The following is a 19,442-nucleotide window of genomic DNA, read 5'->3' as shown; positions in this document are numbered from 1 at the left end:
TGGGGAGCTCTCGAGAACCACCTGATCTCGTACTCCCCGCATATGCTCTATGGACCAGGCGGGAGCCCTGGGCTCACCTATCTCCGAGCTCAGGGTTCTCTCCCGGGACAGCATGCCAAACTTGCTAACAGTTGTCAAACAATATCTAAGTGTGAACTCTTGAAGTGAAGTTTTCAAACTAGTTTCGAGAGGAGCACGTGATATGATTGACTGCAGCTGGCACTCATCTACATTCACTAGTTAGCCAATCAGACTAACCCCAACTCACTATAAGTAGCCTAGCTAGAACTACTCTCTTATCTTCGTTTTCCGAAGAAACCCCCCATCCACCCCTTCTCCTCCTTTTCTTCCTCTTACCACGGGGAGCTCTCGAGAACCACCTGATCTCGTACTCCCCGCATATGCTCTATGGACCAGGCGGGAGCCCTGGGCTCACCTATCTCCGAGCTCAGGGTTCTCTCTCGGGACAGCATGCCAAACTTGCTAACAGTTGTCAAACAATATCTAAGTGTGAACTCTTGAATGTTTTTAACAACATAATATGCAATATTAAACATGTTGTTACAAGTTGCAGGTGAATAATAAGTGAAATGAGAGAGTTTGCTAAATGACAAATTCTGCATTGCAGGAATTAGCTTATTTCAGCTTTCTAGGGCCAAAAACAGCAAGTGATAAAAACTGCCCAAAACAGTGAAAATGATAATTCTTTTTGATTTTAACAACATAATATGCTGTATTAAACATGTTGTAACAAGTTGCAAGTGGATACTAAGTAAAATGAGAGAGTCTGCAGAACAGCCTATTTCTGCATTGCAGGAATCAGCTTATTTCAGCTTTCTAAGGAAAAAAAAAACAGCAGGTGATAAAAACTGCTCAAAACAGTGAAAATGATCATTGTTTTTGTTTTTAACAACATAATATGCAGTATTAAACATGTTGTAACAAGTTGCAAGTGAATACTGAGTGAAATGAGAGAGTTTGCTAAATGACAAATTCTGCATTGCAGGAATCAGCTTATTTCAGCTTTCTAAGGCCAAAAACAGCAAGTGATAAAAACTGCTCAAACAGTGAAAATGAACAATGTTTTTGTTTTTAACAACATTATATGCAGTATTAAACATGTTTTATAAAGTTGCAAGTGAATACTGAGTGAAATGAGAGAGTTTGCAGAACAGCCTATTTCTGCATTGCAGGAATCAGCTTATTTCAGCTTTCTAAGGCCAAAAACAGCAAGTGATAAAAACTGCTCAAAACAGTGAAAATGATCATTGTTTTTGTTTTTAACAATACAATATGCAGTATTAAACATGTTGTAACAAGTTGCAAGTGAATACTGAGTGAAATGAGAGAGTTTGCTAAATGACAAATTCTGCATTGCAGGAATCAGCTTATTTCAGCTTTCTAAGGCCAAAAACAGCAAGTGATAAAAAACTGCTCAAACAGTGAAAATGAACAATGTTTTTGTTTTAACAACATAATATGCAATATTAAACATGTTGTAACAAGTTGCAAGTGAATACTGAGTGAAATGAGAGAGTTTGCAAAACAGCCTATTTCTGCATTGCAGGAATCAGCTTATTTCAGCTTTCTAAGGCCAAAAACAGCAAGTGATAAAAACTGCTCAAAACAGTGAAAATGATCATTCTTTTTGTTTTTAACAACATAATATGCAGTATTAAACATGTTGTAACAAGTTGCAAGTGAATACTGAGTGAAATGAGAGAGTTTGCAAAACAGCCTATTTCTGCATTGCAGGAATCAGGTTATTTCAGCTTTCTAAGGCCAAAACAGCAAGTGATAAAAACTGCTCAAAACAGTGAAAATGCACAATGTTTTTGTTTTCGACAAATTAATATGCAGTATTAAACATGTTTTAACAAGTTGTAAGTGAATACTGAGTGAAATGAGAGAGTTTGCAGAACAGCATATTTCTGCATAGCAGGAATCAGCTTATATCATCTTTCCTAGGCTAAAAACAGCAATTGATAAAAACAAGTGAATACTCAGTGAAATGAGAGAGTTTGCAGTACAGCCTGTTTCTGCATTGCAGGAATCAGCTTATTTCAGCTTTCTAAGGCCAAAAACAGCAAGTGATAAAAACTGCCCAAAACAGTGAAAATGATAATTCTTTTTGTTTTTAACAACATAATATGCAGTATTAAACATGTTGTAACAAGTTGCAAGTGAATACTGAGTGAAATGAGAGAGTTTGCAAAACAGCCTATTTCTGCATTGCAGGAATCAGGTTATTTCAGCTTTCTAAGGCCAAAACATCAAGTGATAAAAAATTCTCAAAACAGTGAAAATGCACAATGTTTTTGTTTTCGACAAATTTATATGCAGTATTAAACATGTTTTAACAAGTTGTAAGTGAATACTGAGTGAAATGAGAGAGTTTGCAGAACAGCATATTTCTGCATAGCAGGAATCAGCTTATATCATCTTTCCTAGGCTAAAAACAGCAATTGATAAAAACAAGTGAATACTCAGTGAAATGAGAGAGTTTGCAGTACAGCCTGTTTCTGCATTGCAGGAATCAGCTTATTTCAGCTTTCTAAGGCCAAAAACAGCAAGTGATAAAAACTGCCCAAAACAGTGAAAATGATAATTCTTTTTGTTTTTAACAACATAATATGCAGTATTAAACATGTTGTAACAAGTTGCAAGTGAATACTGAGTGAAATGAGAGAGTTTGCAAAACAGCCTATTTCTGCATTGCAGGAATCAGGTTATTTCAGCTTTCTAAGGCCAAAACATCAAGTGATAAAAAATTCTCAAAACAGTGAAAATGCACAATGTTTTTGTTTTCGACAAATTTATATGCAGTATTAAACATGTTTTAACAAGTTGTAAGTGAATACTGAGTGAAATGAGAGAGTTTGCAGAACAGCCTATTTCTGCATAGCAGGAATCAGCTTATATCATCTTTCCTAGGCTAAAAACAGCAATTGACAAAAACAAGTGAATACTCAGTGAAATGAGAGAGTTTGCAGTACAGCCTGTTTCTGCATTGCAGGAATCAGCTTATTTCAGCTTTCTAAGGCCAAAAACAGCAAGTGATAAAAACTGCCCAAAACAGTGAAAATGATAATTCTTTTTGATTTTAACAACATAATATGCAGTATTAAACATGTTGTTACAAGTTGCAAGTGAATACTGAGTGAAATGAGTGAGTTTGCAAAATGACAAATTCGGCATTGCAGGAGTCAGTTTATTTCAGCTTTCTATGGCCAAAACATCAAGTGATAAAAAATTCTCAAAACAGTGAAAATGCACATTGTTTTTGTTTTTAACAACATAATAAGCTGTATTAAACATGTTGCTCCAAGTTGCAAGTGAATACTGAGTGAAATCAGAGAGTTTGCAAAATGACAAATTCTGGATTGCAGGAATCAGCTTATTTCAGCTTTCTAAGGCTAAAAACAGCAAGTGATAAAAACTGCTCAAACTAGTGAAAATGAACAATGTTTTTGTTTTTAACAACATAATATGCAGTATTAAACATGTTGTAACAAGTTGCAAGTGAATACTGAGTGAAATGAGAGAGTTTGCAGAACAGCCTAATTTCTGCATTGCAGGAATCAGCTTATTTCAGCTTTCTAAGGCCAAAAACAGCAAGTGATAAAAACTGCTCAAAACAGTGAAAATGAACAATGTTTTTGTTTTTAACAACATAATATGCAGTATTAAACATGTTGTAACAAGTTGCAAGTGAATACTGAGTGAAATGAGAGAGTTTGCATAAATGACAAATTCTGCATTGCAGGAATCAGCTTATTTCAGCTTTCTAAGGCCAAAAACAGCAAGTGATAAAAACTGCTCAAAACAGTGAAAATGAACAATGTTTTTGTTTTTAACAACATAATATGCAGTATTAAACATGTTTTAACAAGTTGCAAGTGAATACTGAGTGAAATGAGAGAGTTTGCAGAACAGCCTATTTCTGCATTGCAGGAATCAGCTTATTTCAGCTTTCTAAGGCCAAAAACAGCAAGTGATAAAAACTGCTCAAACAGTAAAAATGATCATTGTTTTTGTTTTTAACAACATAATATGCAGTATTAAACATGTTGTTAACAAGTTGCAAGTGAATACTAAGTGAAATGAGAGAGTTTGCTAAATGACAAATTCTGCATTGCAGGAATCAGCTTATTTCAGCTTTCTAAGGCCAAAAACAGCAAGTGATAAAAACTGCTCAAAACAGATGAAAATGAACAATGTTTTTGTTTTTAACAACATAATATGCAGTATTAAACATGTTGTAACAAGTTGCAAGTGAATACTGAGTGAAATGAGAGAGTTTGCAAAACAGCCTATTTCTGCATTGCAGGAATCAGCTTATTTCAGCTTTCTAAGGCCAAAAACAGCAAGTGATAAAAACGGCTCAAAACAGTGAAAATGATCAATGTTTTTTGTTTTTAACAACATAATATGCAGTATTAAACATGTTTTAACAAGTTGCAAGTGAATACTGAGTGAAATGAGAGAGTTTGCAAAATGACAAATTCTGCATTGCAGGAATCAGCTTATTTCAGCTTTCTAAGGCCAAAAACAGCAAGTGATAAAAACTGCTCAAAACAGTGAAAATGATCAATGTCTTTTGTTTTAACAACATACTATGCAGTATTAAACATGTTGTAACAAGTTGCAAGTGAATACTGAGTGAAAATGAGAGAGTCTGCAGAACAGCCTATTTCTGCATTGCAGGAATCAGCTTATTTCAGCTTTCTAAGGCCAAAAACAGCAAGTGATAACAACTGCTCAAAACAGTGAAAATGATAATTGTTTTTGTTTTTAACAACATAATATGCAGTATTAAACATGTTGTAACAAGTTGCAAGTGAATACTGAGTGAAATGAGAGAGTTTGCTAAATGACAAATTCTGCATTGCAGGAATCAGCTTATTTCAGCTTTCTAAGGCCAAAAACAGCAAGTGATAACAACTGCTCAAAACAGTGAAAATGATGATTGTTTTTGTTTTTAACAACATAATATGCTGTATTAAACATGTTGTAACAAGTTGCAAGTGAATACTGAATGAAATGAGAGAGTTTGCTAAATGACAAAATCTGCATTGCAGGAATCAGCTTATTTCAGCTTTCTAAGGCCAAAAACAGCAAGTGAAAAAAACTGCTCAAACAGTGAAAATGAACAATGTTTTTGTTTTTAACAACATTATATGCAGTATGACACATGTTTTTACAAGTTGCAAGTGAATACTCAGTGAAATCAGAGAGTTTGCAAAACAGCCTATTTCTGCATTGCAGGAATCAGCTTATTTCAGCTTTCTAAGGCCAAAAACAGCAGGTGATAAAAACTGCTCAAAACAGTGAAAATGATCATTGTTTTTGTTTTTAACAATATAATATGCAGTATTAAACATGTTGTAACAAGTTGCAAGTGAATACTGAGTGAAATGAGAGAGTTTGCTAAATGACAAATTCTGCATTGCAGGAATCAGCTTATTTCAGCTTTCTAAGGCCAAAAACAGCAAGTGAAAAAAACTGCTCAAACAGTGAAAATGAACAATGTTTTTGTTTTTAACAACATATATGCAGTATGACACATGTTTTAACAAGTTGCAAGTGAATACTCAGTGAAATGAGAGAGTTTGCAAAACAGCCTATTTCTGCATTGCAGGAATCAGCTTATTTCAGCTTTCTAAGGCCGAAAACAGCAAGTGATAAAAACTGCTCAAAACAATGAAAATGATCATTCTATTTGTTTTAACAACATAATATGCAGTACTAAACATGTTGTAACAAGTTGCAAGTGAATACTGAGTAAAATGAGAGAGTCTGCAGAACAGCCTATTTCTGCATTGCAGGAATCAGCTTATTTCAGCTTTCTAAGGCCAAAAACAGCAAGTGATAACAACTGCTCAAAACAGTGAAAATGATGATTGTTTTTGTTTTTAACAACATAATATGCATGTATTAAACATGTTGTAACAAGTTGCAAGTGAATACTGAGTGAAATGAGAGAGTTTGCAAAATGACAAATTCTGCATTGCAGGAATCAGCTTATTTCAGCTTTCTAAGGCCAAAAACAGCAAGTGATAAAAAACTGCTCAAAACAGTGAAAATGAACAATGTTTTTGTTTTTAACAACATAATATGCAGTATTAAACATGTTTTAACAAGTTGCAAGTGAATACTGAGTGAAATGAGAGAGTTTGCAAAACAGCCTATTTCTGCATTGCAGGAATCAGCTTATTTCAGCTTTCTAAGGCCAAAAACAGCAGGTGATAAAAACTGCTCAAAACAGTGAAAATGAACAATGTTTTTGTTTTTAACAACATAATATGCAGTATTAAACATGTTGTAACAAGTTGCAAGTGAATACTGAGTGAAATGAGAGAGTTTGCAGAAATGACAATTCTGCATTGCAGGAATCAGCTTATTTCAGCTTTCTAAGGCCAAAAACAGCAAGTGATAAAAACTGCTCAAACAGTGAAAATGAACAATGTTTTTGTTTTTAACAACATAATATGCAGTATTAAACATGTTTTAACAAGTTGTAATTGAATACTGATTGAAATGAGAGAGTTTGCAGAACAGCCTATTTCTGCATTGCAGGAATCAGCTTATTTCAGCTTTCTAAGGCCAAAAACAGCAAGTGATAAAAACTGCCCCAAACAGTGAAAATGATAATTCTTTTTGATTTTAACAACATAATATGCAGTATTAAACATGTTGTTACAAGTTGCAAGTGAATACTGAGTGAAATGAGTGAGTTTGCAAAATGACAAATTCGGCATTGCAGGAATCAGCTTATTTTAGCTTTCTAAGGCCAAAACATCAAGTGATAAAAAATTCTCAAAACAGTGAAAATGCACAATGTTTTTGTTTTTAACAACATAATAAGCTGTATTAAACATGTTGCTCCAAGTTGCAAGTGAATACTGAGTGAAATCAGAGAGTTTGCAAAATGACAAATTCTGGATTGCAGGAATCAGCTTATTTCAGCTTTCTAAAGCTAAAAACAACAAGTGATAAAACTGCTCAAATTAGTGAAAATGATCATTGTTTTTGTTTTTAACAATATAATATGCAACATTAAACATGTTGTTACAAGTTGCAAGTTAATACTGATTGAAATGAGAGAGTTTGCAAATTGACAAATTCTGCATTGCAGGAATCAGCTTATTTCAGCTTTCTAAGGCCAAACACAGCAAGTGCTAAAAACTGCTCAAAACAGAGAAAATTATCATTGTTTTTGTTTTTAACATCATAATATGCTGTATTAAACATGTTGTAACAAGTTGCAAGTGAATACTGAGTGAAATGAGAGAGTTTGCAAAACAGCCTATTTCTGCATTGCAGGAATCAGCTTATTTCAGCTTTCTAAGGCCAAAAACAGCAAGTGATAAAAACTGCTCAAAACAGTGAAAATGATCATTCTTTTTGTTTTTAACAACATAATATGCAGTATTAAACATGTTTTAACAAGTTGCAAGTGAATACTGAGTGAAATGAGAGAGTTTGCAAAATGACAAATTCTGCATTGCAGGAATCAGCTTATTTCAGCTTTCTAAGGCCGAAAACAGCAAGTGATAAAAACTGCTCAAAACAATGAAAATGATCATTCTATTTGTTTTAACAACATAATATGCAGTACTAAACATGTTGTAACAAGTTGCAAGTGAATACTGAGTGAAATGAGAGAGTCTGCAGAACAGCCTATTTCTGCATTGCAGGAATCAGCTTATTTCAGCTTTCTAAGGCCAAAAACAGCAAGTGATAACAACTGCTCAAAACAGTGAAAATGATCATTGTTTTTGTTTTTAACAACATAATATGCTGTATTAAACATGTTGTAACAAGTTGCAAGTGAATACTGAGAGAAATGAGAGAGTTTGCTAAATGACAAAATCTGCATTGCAGGAATCAGCTTATTTCAGCTTTCTAAGGCCAAAAACAGCAAGTGATAAAAACTGCTCAAACAGTGAAAATGAACAATGTTTTTGTTTTTAACAACATTATATGCAGTATGACACATGTTTTTACAAGTTGCAAGTGAATACTCAGTGAAATCAGAGAGTTTGCAAAACAGCCTATTTCTGCATTGCAGGAATCAGCTTATTTCAGCTTTCTAAGGCCAAAAACAGCAGGTGATAAAAACTGCTCAAAACAGTGAAAATGATCATTGTTTTTGTTTTTAACAATATAATATGCAGTATTAAACATGTTGTAACAAGTTGCAAGTGAATACTGAGTGAAATGAGAGAGTTTGCTAAATGACAAATTCTGCATTGCAGGAATCAGCTTATTTCAGCTTTCTAAGGCCAAAAACAGCAAGTGAAAAAAACTGCTCAAACAGTGAAAATGAACAATGTTTTTGTTTTTAACAACATTATATGCAGTATGACACATGTTTTTACAAGTTGCAAGTGAATACTCAGTGAAATCAGAGAGTTTGCAAAACAGCCTATTTCTGCATTGCAGGAATCAGCTTATTTCAGCTTTCTAAGGCCGAAAACAGCAAGTGATAAAAACTGCTCAAAACAATGAAAATGATCATTCTATTTGTTTTAACAACATAATATGCAGTACTAAACATGTTGTAACAAGTTGCAAGTGAATACTGAATGAAATGAGAGAGTTTGCTAAATGACAAATTCTGCATTGCAGGAATCAGCTTATTTCAGCTTTCTAAGGCCAAAAACAGCAAGTGATAAAAACTGCTCAAACAGTGAAAATGAACAATGTTTTTGTTTTTAAAAACATTAAATGCAGTATTTTACATGTTTTTACAAGTTGCAAGTGAATACTCAGTGAAATCAGAGAGTTTGCAAAACAGCCTATTTCTGCATTGCAGGAATCAGCTTATTTCAGCTTTCTAAGGCCAAAAACAGCAGGTGATAAAAACTGCTCAAAACAGTGAAAATGATCATTGTTTTTGTTTTTAACAATATAATATGCAGTATTAAACATGCTGTAACAAGTTGCAAGTGAATACTGAGTGAAATGAGAGAGTTTGCTAAATGACAAATTCTGCATTGCAGGAATCAGCTTATTTCAGCTTTCTAAGGCCAAAAACAGCAAGTGATAAAAAATTCTCAAAACAGTAAAATTGCACAATGTTTTTGTTTTTAACAACATAATAAGCTGTATTAAACATGTTGCTTCAAGTTGCAAGTGAATACTGAGTGAAATCAGAGAGTTTGCAAAACGACAAATTCTGGATTGCAGGAATCAGCTTATTTCAGCTTTCTAAGGCTAAAAACAGCAAGTGATAAAAACTGCTCAAAACAGTGAAAATGATCATTCTTTTTGTTTTTAACAACATAATATGCAGTATTAAACATGCTGTAACAAGTTGCATGTGAATACTGAGTGAAATGAGAGAGTTTACTAAATGAACAAGTCTGCATTGCAGGAATCAGCTTATTTTGGCTTTCTAAGGCCAAAAACAGCAAGAGATAAAAACTGCTCAAAACAGTGAAAATGAACATTGTTTTCGTTTTTAACAACATTATATGCAGTATTAAACATGTTTTAACAAGTTGCAAGTGAATACTCAGTGAAATGAGAGAGTTTGCAGAACAGCCTGTTTCTGCATTGCAGGAATCTGCTTATTTCTTCTTTCTAAGGCCAAAAACAACAAGTGATAAAAACTGCTCAAATGAGTAAAAATGATCATTGTTTTTGTTTTTAACAACATAATATGCAGTATTAAACATGTTGTTACAAGTTGCAAGTGAATACTAAGTGAAATGAGAGAGTTTGCAAAATGACAAATTCTGCATTGCAGGAATCAGCTTATTTCAAGCTTTCTAAGGCCAAAAACAGCAAGTGATAAAAACTGCTCAAAACAGTGAAAAAGATCATCGTTTTTATTTTCAACAACATATTATGCAGTATTAAACATGTTTTAACAAGTTGTAAGTGAATACTGAGTGAAATGAGAGAGTTTGCAGAACAGCCTCTTTCTGTGTTGCCGGAATCAACTTATTTCAGCTTTCTAAGGCCAAAAACAGCAAGTGATAAAAACTGCTCAAAACAGTGAAAATGATCATTCTTTTTGTTTTTAACAACATAATATGCTGTATTAAACATGTTGTAACAAGTTGCAAGTGAATACTGAGTAAAATGAGAGAGTTTGCAGAACAGCCTATTTCCTCATTGCAGGAATCAGCTTATTTCAGCTTTCGAAGGGAATTTAGGCTGTTCGTGGAAATTTTTGAATGGAAATAAGTTGCCAGATGACGCATAGTTGGTGCGAGGGATCGTACTCAATATTTGGACGCCACGAACCACTTAAGTGAATGACTACTTGTCACTTTTACTAAAACGGACGTAAGGCGGCCAAATTGGCCTTAGGCTCCGAACGGACGCCTTCGGGGGTGCCCAAGCTCTTCGTGGGTCACTCCCGAAGCCCCCCCCCATCCCCCCAAATGCCTAGTCGTCCACCTGACCACCTTTTTGTCCACAAAGTGCCTAAATGTCCCCCTGAGTTCCTATCGACACCCCCTCACCCTCTTCATCGCCCGCAGACTGCCTATTGATCCCCCTGACCACCTATTCACCACCCTCCTCTTCCTCACTGTCCGCTGAGAGCCTATTGATCCCCCTGACTGCCTATTCTTCACCCTCCTCCTCCTCACTGTCCGCAGAGTGCCTATTGATCCCCCTGACTGCCTATTGTTCGCAGAGTGCCTATTTATCCCCCTGACTGCCTATTCTTCACCTTCCTCTTCCTCACTGCCCGCAGAGTGCCTATTGGTCCCCCTGACTGCGTATTGTCCAAAAAGTGCCTATTGATACCCCTGACTGCCTATTGTGCAAAAACTGACCTTTGACCCCCAAAATGTTTTTTACCCTCTTCTCCCTCATTCTCCGTAGAGTGCCTTTAATGACCCTAAACACCTATTTTTCATCATCGTGCACAAAGTGACCGTCGTGCCCGGGAACCGCCTGGACATGCCCGCCAGGTGCCCTCTGTGCTAACGAGCACTCGTTTTTGGTCACTGGAAAAAAAATTGTTTCCAAGATGCCATAGAAAGGCCGCAGTAGTCTTCTCGACCCCCAGAGAGTACCGAAACTTCAAGTCTGGGGCCGAACGGTCCCTTAGGGGCCAAACGGCTGGACATCCCACGTGCAGCTTATCCCATTCATTTTCATAGGTGTTTCGTGGACGGCGCCCGACTGACATATATGTTACGTCACGGGCCCCTGAATCAGACCCCCAACTTCCGCGGTCGCACTGGCTAATTTGCTCAAAAATACCCCCAATGACCGCGAACCACCTATGGACTTTACATTGAAATAAGTTGCACGTGGGACGTTGGCTCCCGAGGTGTCGAAAAGTCAGAGGGCCCCGAAAATCGGCACAGGGGTCGTGTTGGGGCCCCCGACACGAGACCCAGAGTGTCGGGCCGCAGATGGCTTCCGTGTACATGGAAGTGCCGACGTTGCCCGATCGGCCTCGAACTGACATATATGTTACGTCACGGGCCCCTGAATCAGGCCCCCAAGTTCCGCGGTCACACGATCTAATTTGCTCAAAAAAGCCCCCCATGACCGCGAACCACCTATGGAGTTTACATTGAATAAGTTGCATGTGGGACGTTGGCTCCCAAGAGGTCAAAAGGTCAGAGGGCCCCAAAATTCGACGTGGTGGTCGCGCAGGGGCCCCCGACACAGCACCTCGAATTTCAGGGCCCCAGAAGGTCTCATGAACGTTTTATAGCGTGCCAAAAAAAAAATCCCCTAAAAACACACAAAGTGACTCAAGACAGTCTTGGGGTCTAAAGGCTAAAGACGCCTTTGTGTGAAAGTTGGGCTGAGAAGCCAATTAAGAGTTGTGTTCGAGCGAGGCACTCTCAGTATGTTGTTCGGGGTCCCCTAGGCTGCCAGCAGGCCAAATTTGGAGTCCCTCGGACCCTCGAGGGCCGATCCGGGGCCCGTGACACGTGCAACTTATTCCATTCATTTTGTAGGTGTTTCGTGGAAAGTGCCCGATCGGCCCCAAATTGACATATATGTTACGTCACGGGCCCCTGAATCAGGCCCCCAAGTTCCCCGGTCGCACTGGCAAATTTGCTCGAAAAAACCCCCAATGACCGCGAACCACCTATGGACTTTACATTGAAATAAGCTGCACGTGGGACGTTGGCTCCCGAGGGGTCGAAAGGTCAGAGGGCCCCGAAAATCGGCACGGGGGAGACCCAGAGTGTCGGGCCGCAGATGGCTTCCGTGTACATGGGAGGGCTGACGTTGCCCGATCGGCCCCGAACTGACATATATGTTACGTCACGGGCCCCTGAATCAGGCCCCCAAGTTCCGCGGTCACACGATCTAATTTGCTCAAAAAAGCCCCCCTGACCGCGAACCACCTCTGGACTTTACATTGAAATAAGTTGCACGTGGGACGTTGGCTCCCGAGAGGTCAAAAGGTCAGAGGGCCCCGAAATTTGGCGTGGTGGTCGTGTAGGGGCCCCCGACGCGGCACCTCGAATTTCAGGGCCCCAGAAGGTTTCATGTATTGTTTATAGCGTGCCAAAAAAATTCCCCTCAAACACACAAAGTGCCTCAAGACAGTCTTGGAGTCCAAAGGCTAAAGAGGCCTTTGTGTGAAAGTTGGGCTGAGGAGCCAATTAAGAGTTGTGTTTGAGCGAGGCACTTGTGCTTTCAGTATGGTGTTCGGGGGCCCCTACGCTGCCAGCAGGCCAAGTTTGGAACACCTCGGGCCCCGGGGGCCAAACCGGGGCCCATGACACGGGCAACTTATTCCATTCATTTTGTAGGTGTTTCGTGGAAAGTGCCCGATCGACCCCAATTTGACATATATGTTACGTCACGGGCCCCTGAATCAGGCCCCCAAGTTCCGCGGTCGCACTGGCAAATTTGCTAAAAAAAACCCCCAATGACCGCGAACCACCTATGGACTTTACATTGAAATAAGTTGCACGTGGGACGTTGGCTCCCAAGGGGTCGAAAGGTCAGAGGGCCCCGAAAATCGGCATGGGGGTCGTGTTGGGGCCCCCGACACGAGTCCCAGAGTGTCGGGCCGCAGATGGCTTCCGTGTACATGGAAGCGCCGACGTTGCCCGATCGGCCCCGAACTGACATATATGTTACGTCACGGGCCCCTGAGTCGGGCCCCCAAGTTCCGCGGTCGCACGCGCTAATTTGCTCAAAAAAGCCCCCATGACCACAAACCACCTATGAAATTCCATTGAATAAGTTGCAGGTGGGACAAGGGGGTCAAAAGGTCGCAGGACCCCCAAATTCGGCACAAAGTACCGCCACCGTCCCCCCAGCCAGGTCCCCAAGTTCCGTGGCCCTAGCTGCTTTCTGAGCGTTTTAGGCCTGGCCGACAAAAACACCCTCTTAGGCCTCATCGTATAGAGCTGTATGAGAGACAGAGGGATGTATGAAGAGCTCAGAAAAATTTTGGGGGCGCCCCTCGAGCTAGCCTTTTCGGTAGGTGACCGAGGGCCTTGTGACGCAACTCTGTGCCATATCTGGGGTCTCTCGGACCCTCGGTGGCCGAAGGGGGGCCGCTGACACGTGTAACTTATCCCATTCATTTTAATAGGTGGTTCGTGGACGCCCCGCGGAATGGCCCCCGTGGCCCGAAACGGCTCCGAATTGATATGGTCTGACCCTCAGGGGCCCCTTAAAAGATCCTCAAAGTTTGGGGTCCGCACGTCTTTTGAAAATGCTTAATTGGCTGGGCGGGGGATGGGCGGATTCAATAATTTTCACTGAATATTTCTTTCTGATTTTTTTTCAAGTGCTTCCCCTGCACCGAGGGGTACGAAATTTGAATAGGTGGTGCAGGGGGCCTTGACAAAACTGTAGTCGAAGCCCCCACCGTTTTGCGCCAAAATAAAGGTCTCTTTGACCGCTCAAACAACAAGTCCCACGTGTAACTTATTTGAATGGGCCCAGATAGGCTGTTCGCGGACAGTGCTTTTTTAGGCCACAGAAGCCGTTTGGTGAGCTCTGACTTGACAGGCACTGTTGGACGGGGTCCCTGACCCCCCCTAACTACCCAAATAACCCCTGACCTTTGAGGATGCAAAGTTCACCTCCAACATGCAAAGTCATTCATGAGACAGACTTAGAGTGCATAGGTGAAAGAGGCCTGGGTGAGAAATTTGCTCTGCATTGCCAGTTAAGAGTTGCGTTCGAGCGAGGCACTTGTGGTCTTAGTATGGTGTTTGGGGGCCCCTAGGCTGCCAGCAGACCAAGTTTGGAGCCCCTCGGACCCTCAGGGGCCGATCCAGGGCCCATGACACGTGTAACTTATCCCATTCATTTTTATAGGTGGTTCATGGACGCCCTGCGGAATGGCCCCGTGGCCCGAAACGGCTTCAAATTGATATGGTCTGACCCTCAGGGGTCCCTTAAAAGATCCTCAAAGTTTGGGGCCCGCAGGTCCTTTGCAAATGCTTAATTGGCTGGGCGAGGGAGGGGCAGATTGAATAATTTTCACTGAATATTTCTTTCTGATTTTTTTTTCAAGTGCTTCCCCTGCACCGAGGGGTACGAAAATTGAATAGGTGGTGCAGGGGGCCTTGACGAAACTGTAGTCGAAGCCCCCACCGTTTTGCGCCAAAATAAAGGTCCCTTTGACTGTTTAAACAAGAAGGTCCCACGTGTAACTTATTTGAAAGGGCCCAAATAGGCTGTTCGTGGACAGTGCTTTTTTAGGCCACAGAAGCCTTTTGGTGAGCTCTGATGTGGAAAAAACTGCTGGGTGGGGCTTCCTGACCCCTCTACTCCCCCTAATGAACCCCAAAACTGTTCCTGCTGTGAATAGTGACCTTTTACAGGGGTGTCCACGGACAGCCTACCTCGGCTTGTTCAAATAAGCTACAGGTGGGATGTCCACAGACAGCTTAATAGGTTGTCTGTGGACATCCCACTCATAGACTGTTCAGTGGACCACAAATAGACTGTGTGCTGCTGGTGACCCCCAAAAGACTTGGCAAAGAGAAGGGGTCAGTCGACTCTGGCCATTGTTGCATCCACTCATAGACATTTCAGTGAACCACAAAAAGACTGTGTGCTGCTGGTGACCCATAATGACTTTTTTTAATGAAAAAAAAAAAAAAAGAAAAAAGGGACAGTCGACCCCTTCCGTTGGTGCCCCTCCTTCCCAACAGGGGGGGGGGGGGGGTGTTGGGGAAATATGACAGACACAGGAATTGCAATAACAAGTTGTTTTATTGAACACTAAAGGAACAAACATTTGAACTCTGGTTTTACAATAAACAATGGAAACAACAATCACAGCAATCAAGTAGAAACATATGTAACAGAACAGTACACACAAATAAAGTGCAATGTGAGGTCTAACAGAACAGTTCACACAAATAAAGTGCAATGTAAGGTTTAACAGAACAGTTCAGTCCAATAAAGTGCATTGTGAGGTGCAAAAGTGTCTATCTACGCCTCTTGCGCTTTTCAATGGCTCTCTTGACCATTCTTTACGCCTTTTTCTGCCGGCTCATTCCCATGAGCGTTGTAGAGTTCGGAGAAAAGCTTGACTTTTGTACTTTGAGGGGAGATACGCTTTGGGGCTTCATGACGGTCCTTAATGCACCTTTCGTACGGGTGGGGTATTTTCTTCTAGGCTGTTGTCCTTCCTCTAATTTTAATTTGGTTTGAACCTCGGCACTCTGGGTGTGCTTTGTGCCTTCTGCTCCTCCTTCTGGCTCACTGCTTCCACCGTCCTCCCCGGCCGTTCTTTCACTGTCAAAGGAGAAAACAAGAACATGATTAGTCACCATTACACAAAACTGTACAACTGTGTCAAGTTTGCTTTTAAGTTGTCCGCTTACCTCAGTGCCCTCAAGACTTGATGTGCCGGATTCCTGCAGCTGTAGCACCAGCTCTTCTGAGGTGGTGCTCTTTGGTGACTCGTTCGGAGGCCTCTGGCACCGCTTCTTTTTGCTCTTCTCTGACTTTGAAGGCCTCTTCCGTTTCTTGGGACTCTGCTTCAATGGGCTCCTTTCAGCTCCCTCTAACGCACTCTCAAACAGACGGCGGTGCTCCATGGCCTGCTGGGCGGAGAGGTTCACCACATAGAACTTGTCAGCTGTCCTCAGGTCGTGGCACATAAACTTTGAGATTTTAAGCCGGTCCTCTGTGGAGTGTGTAAACCTGGCCTGTAAACAGTAGAGAAAAGTCAGTCAAACAAAGGACATTCTCAAGTCTAGCAAGACACGTGAGCTATGCGTGCGATCACTTACGTGGCTGGCGATGGAGCTTCGTACGTCTGTGAAGGTGGGGCACCCAGGTAGGCCCATTGACTTCCAGGCATCCTGGAAGTAATTATTTAGGTTTTTACAGGGGTTGTGTGTTGATGTGAAAAACAAGTATTTTGGGTTTGTTCCCCCTGGCAACTGATCCTTGATGCTTAAGAAGTGCTGCACCAAACCCCACTCCTCCTCTGTTAGGGCAATTTGAGCAGGGCCAAAATACTGATTAGTTTTGTGGCTTGTCACCTGTGGATACATGCAGAAGACAAGACGGTTTAGGGTTACGCAAAGACAACACACAAGTGCACCAATGTAATAGATACTCACGTTAATCAGGTAAACCTTCTCCGAGACTGACCTTTTTGCCCCCAACACCTCCTGCATCGTAATATTTTGAAATACCCCACCTCTGTGCCCATAAAGGGCTGACAACAATGCAGCAAAGTGCCCGTAGAACTGCCATTGATTCTTCTGATTTGGGTCATTTTCCAAGAGGCCTACACACAGGCAGGAGACAGTACAACATTAAAGCTCAAAGCCTCAGGTGTTACACAGAGTCAAGCAAAAGTGAGACTACTTACTCAGAAGGTTGGGTATTGCCTTGGCTGCCAGTTCCCGGCACTTCAGGAGGATGGCTTTTGAAATCACTCGCTCCTCTTTTTGGGTTTTGACCGCCGTCTGGTGAATGGCCACTCCCCTCTTCAAAGACCTTCTTATTGCTGCTATCTCCCGTCGAAATCCAATCAGCGACTGCTTGGACAGCCGGCACGATGGCGGAGGGGTCTCCGCCAGGTACTGCATGAAGCATCCCACGTTCAATACGTAATGTTGTAGGGTGGTGACCGTCATGTGGGCCTGGCGGAGGGAGCTAACCCACATGTGTAACTTTGCTTTATTGTTCAGGAAGAGAAAGTCGGACAGCTTGCTTTTTCCCTCTGACATGTAAGCAATGAACTTTTTTTATCCTGTAGACCTGGCAGCTTACATTTTCCTTCAGCTTATAGCTGGGATCTGGGCCTTCCTTGAAGCGGCGATAATCCTCCACCATGTCATCTGCAAAAACAAGGCAAAGAGAGAAGATTAGAAACCGACATTTGCAAAAGATACAAACAGTTAGAGGAAAGTCATACTCACTGAGCGCTGACACATGGTCTGGATAGGGGGAGGGCTTTTCTCAGGCGACTGCTGACTGCCACTTGCCGACGGTCTCTCCTCACCGACTTTATCCTTTTGGTCAATGGACTGCTTAGAACTGGACGGTTCACCAGCTGAGGTGGCCTGGTCGTGGTCGGAGGGGTCAGTAGGGGCAGCAGGGCTGACTGGGGTGTCGTCCTCTTCCTCTGGTCCAAGAGAAGATAGGAGCTTCCGGACCATCTGCCCTGTTCGCGTCGCACCGAGGCTGGCAGACCTCCTTTTTAAGATTTGGTATCGTCTGGTCACCTTCCGGAGGCTGTCTGTTAATGTGTCTTACCTGTTGATTCAGGTCGACCACCTGGGTCCTCAGCAAGTCTTTTTGCCTTTTGCAGCCTTGGTTGGCACATTCTTCCTCCTCCAGCTCCTCCTCGTCAGGATGGAAGGTGGCTTCCTCCAACTCCTGCAGCTCCTTCAGGTCGAGGGTGGAAACCATGGGAACATCTGGGTTTGTGGCCCTGAGTACAGTAAGTTTACTCAGGATCTGTTTTGTCTTGCACAACCTGAGAGCCTCATCCTGCGCCACCAGGGAAATTTCACTGTGAGTCCTGATGTGCCGGTCAAGCCGGCTAGAGAACTTTCCGCAGGCTGGAACGGGGCACATGCCAGCCCTGGCATCAACTCAGCCAGACTCCAGTGCCAGGAGCAGCTTCCTCTCTTGTTTGTTCTCCACTTTGTGCCTCACTGTCAAGTGCTGGCTTAGCCGAGCATACATCCGCAGGCAAATCGGGCAGGTTTCCACACCCATCCTGAAACCTTTCTATCTCTCCCTTATCTGGGTTTTTAAAGTGTCTCTTTCACTCAGAATGTCTTTATATCTCTTGTCTTGGGACTTGGGACTTGGGGGTCTGAGTCTTCCAAGTGTCTCTTTTACTAGGAATTGCTTTATATCTCTGATCTTGGGACTTGGGACTTGGGGGTCTGAGTCTTCCAAGTGTCTCTTTGTTATCACAGTGCTCTCCAATCCAACAGTTTTTCACCTCCCCCAACACCTTGATGGCACGTCAGAGGAAACGGGGTGGGAGTGCAACCCGCTGCCATGTGAGTGGCAAGCCATGCACTTGCAGGGCCACAGCTAGAGACATGGATGGGTATCCAACAAGCTAACCGGTGAACTTGAAGATGAACTTGACTTAAGATGGCTTTAAAAACCGCATTTAGCCCACCATCACCCGAATCGCTTTAAAAATCGCCTTTGACCCACCATCACCCGAATCGCTTTAAAAATCGCCTTTGACCCACCATCACCCGAATCGCTTTAAAAATCGCCTTTGACCCACCATCACCCGAATCGTTTTAAAAATCGCCTTTGGACCCACTATCACTCGAATTACTTGAAAAATCGGCTTCGGACCTGCTCTTATTCTTATTCCTAGGAAAATCACCTTTGGACCTGCCATAATCCAAATCGTTTGGAAAATTGCCAACAGACCAATCATCCTAGTCAACTGAAAAATCACCTTCGCCTTAAAATCAGGTGAGATGACGTATAGGTGATCAGGGGAACAACTAGGCTGCCTGTGGTCAGAAAGGTGGTCAGGGGGACAATTAGGCTGTTTGTGGCCATCGAGGGGACTTCTATTAATTAGTATTTCTAAAAAAAATATTCTGAAACAAGTTATTCTACAAGTGACACGTCCACAGAAAGCCTATTTAGGGTCCACTGAATAAGCTTCAGGTGGGATGTCCACAGACAGCTTAATAAGCTACATGTGGGATGTCCGCAGACAGCATAATAAGCTAAAGGTGGGATGTCCACAGACAGCCTAATAAGCTACAGGTGGGATGACCACATACAGCCTAGTGGGATGTCCACAGACAGCCTAATAAGCTACAGTCGGGATGTCCGTAGACAGCCTAATAAGCTACAGATGGGCTGTCCACAGACAGCCTAGTGGGATGACAGACAGCTTAATAAGCTACAGATGGGATGTCCACAGACAACCTAGTGGGATGTCCACAGACAGCCTAATAAGCTACAGATGGGATGTCCGCAGAGAGCCTAACAAGCTACAGGTGGGATGTCCACAA

Source organism: Danio aesculapii, chromosome 1 (assembly GCF_903798145.1).
Source record: "Danio aesculapii chromosome 1, fDanAes4.1, whole genome shotgun sequence".
NCBI lineage: Eukaryota > Metazoa > Chordata > Actinopteri > Cypriniformes > Danionidae > Danio > Danio aesculapii.
This window is presented reverse-complemented; position numbering follows the sequence as displayed.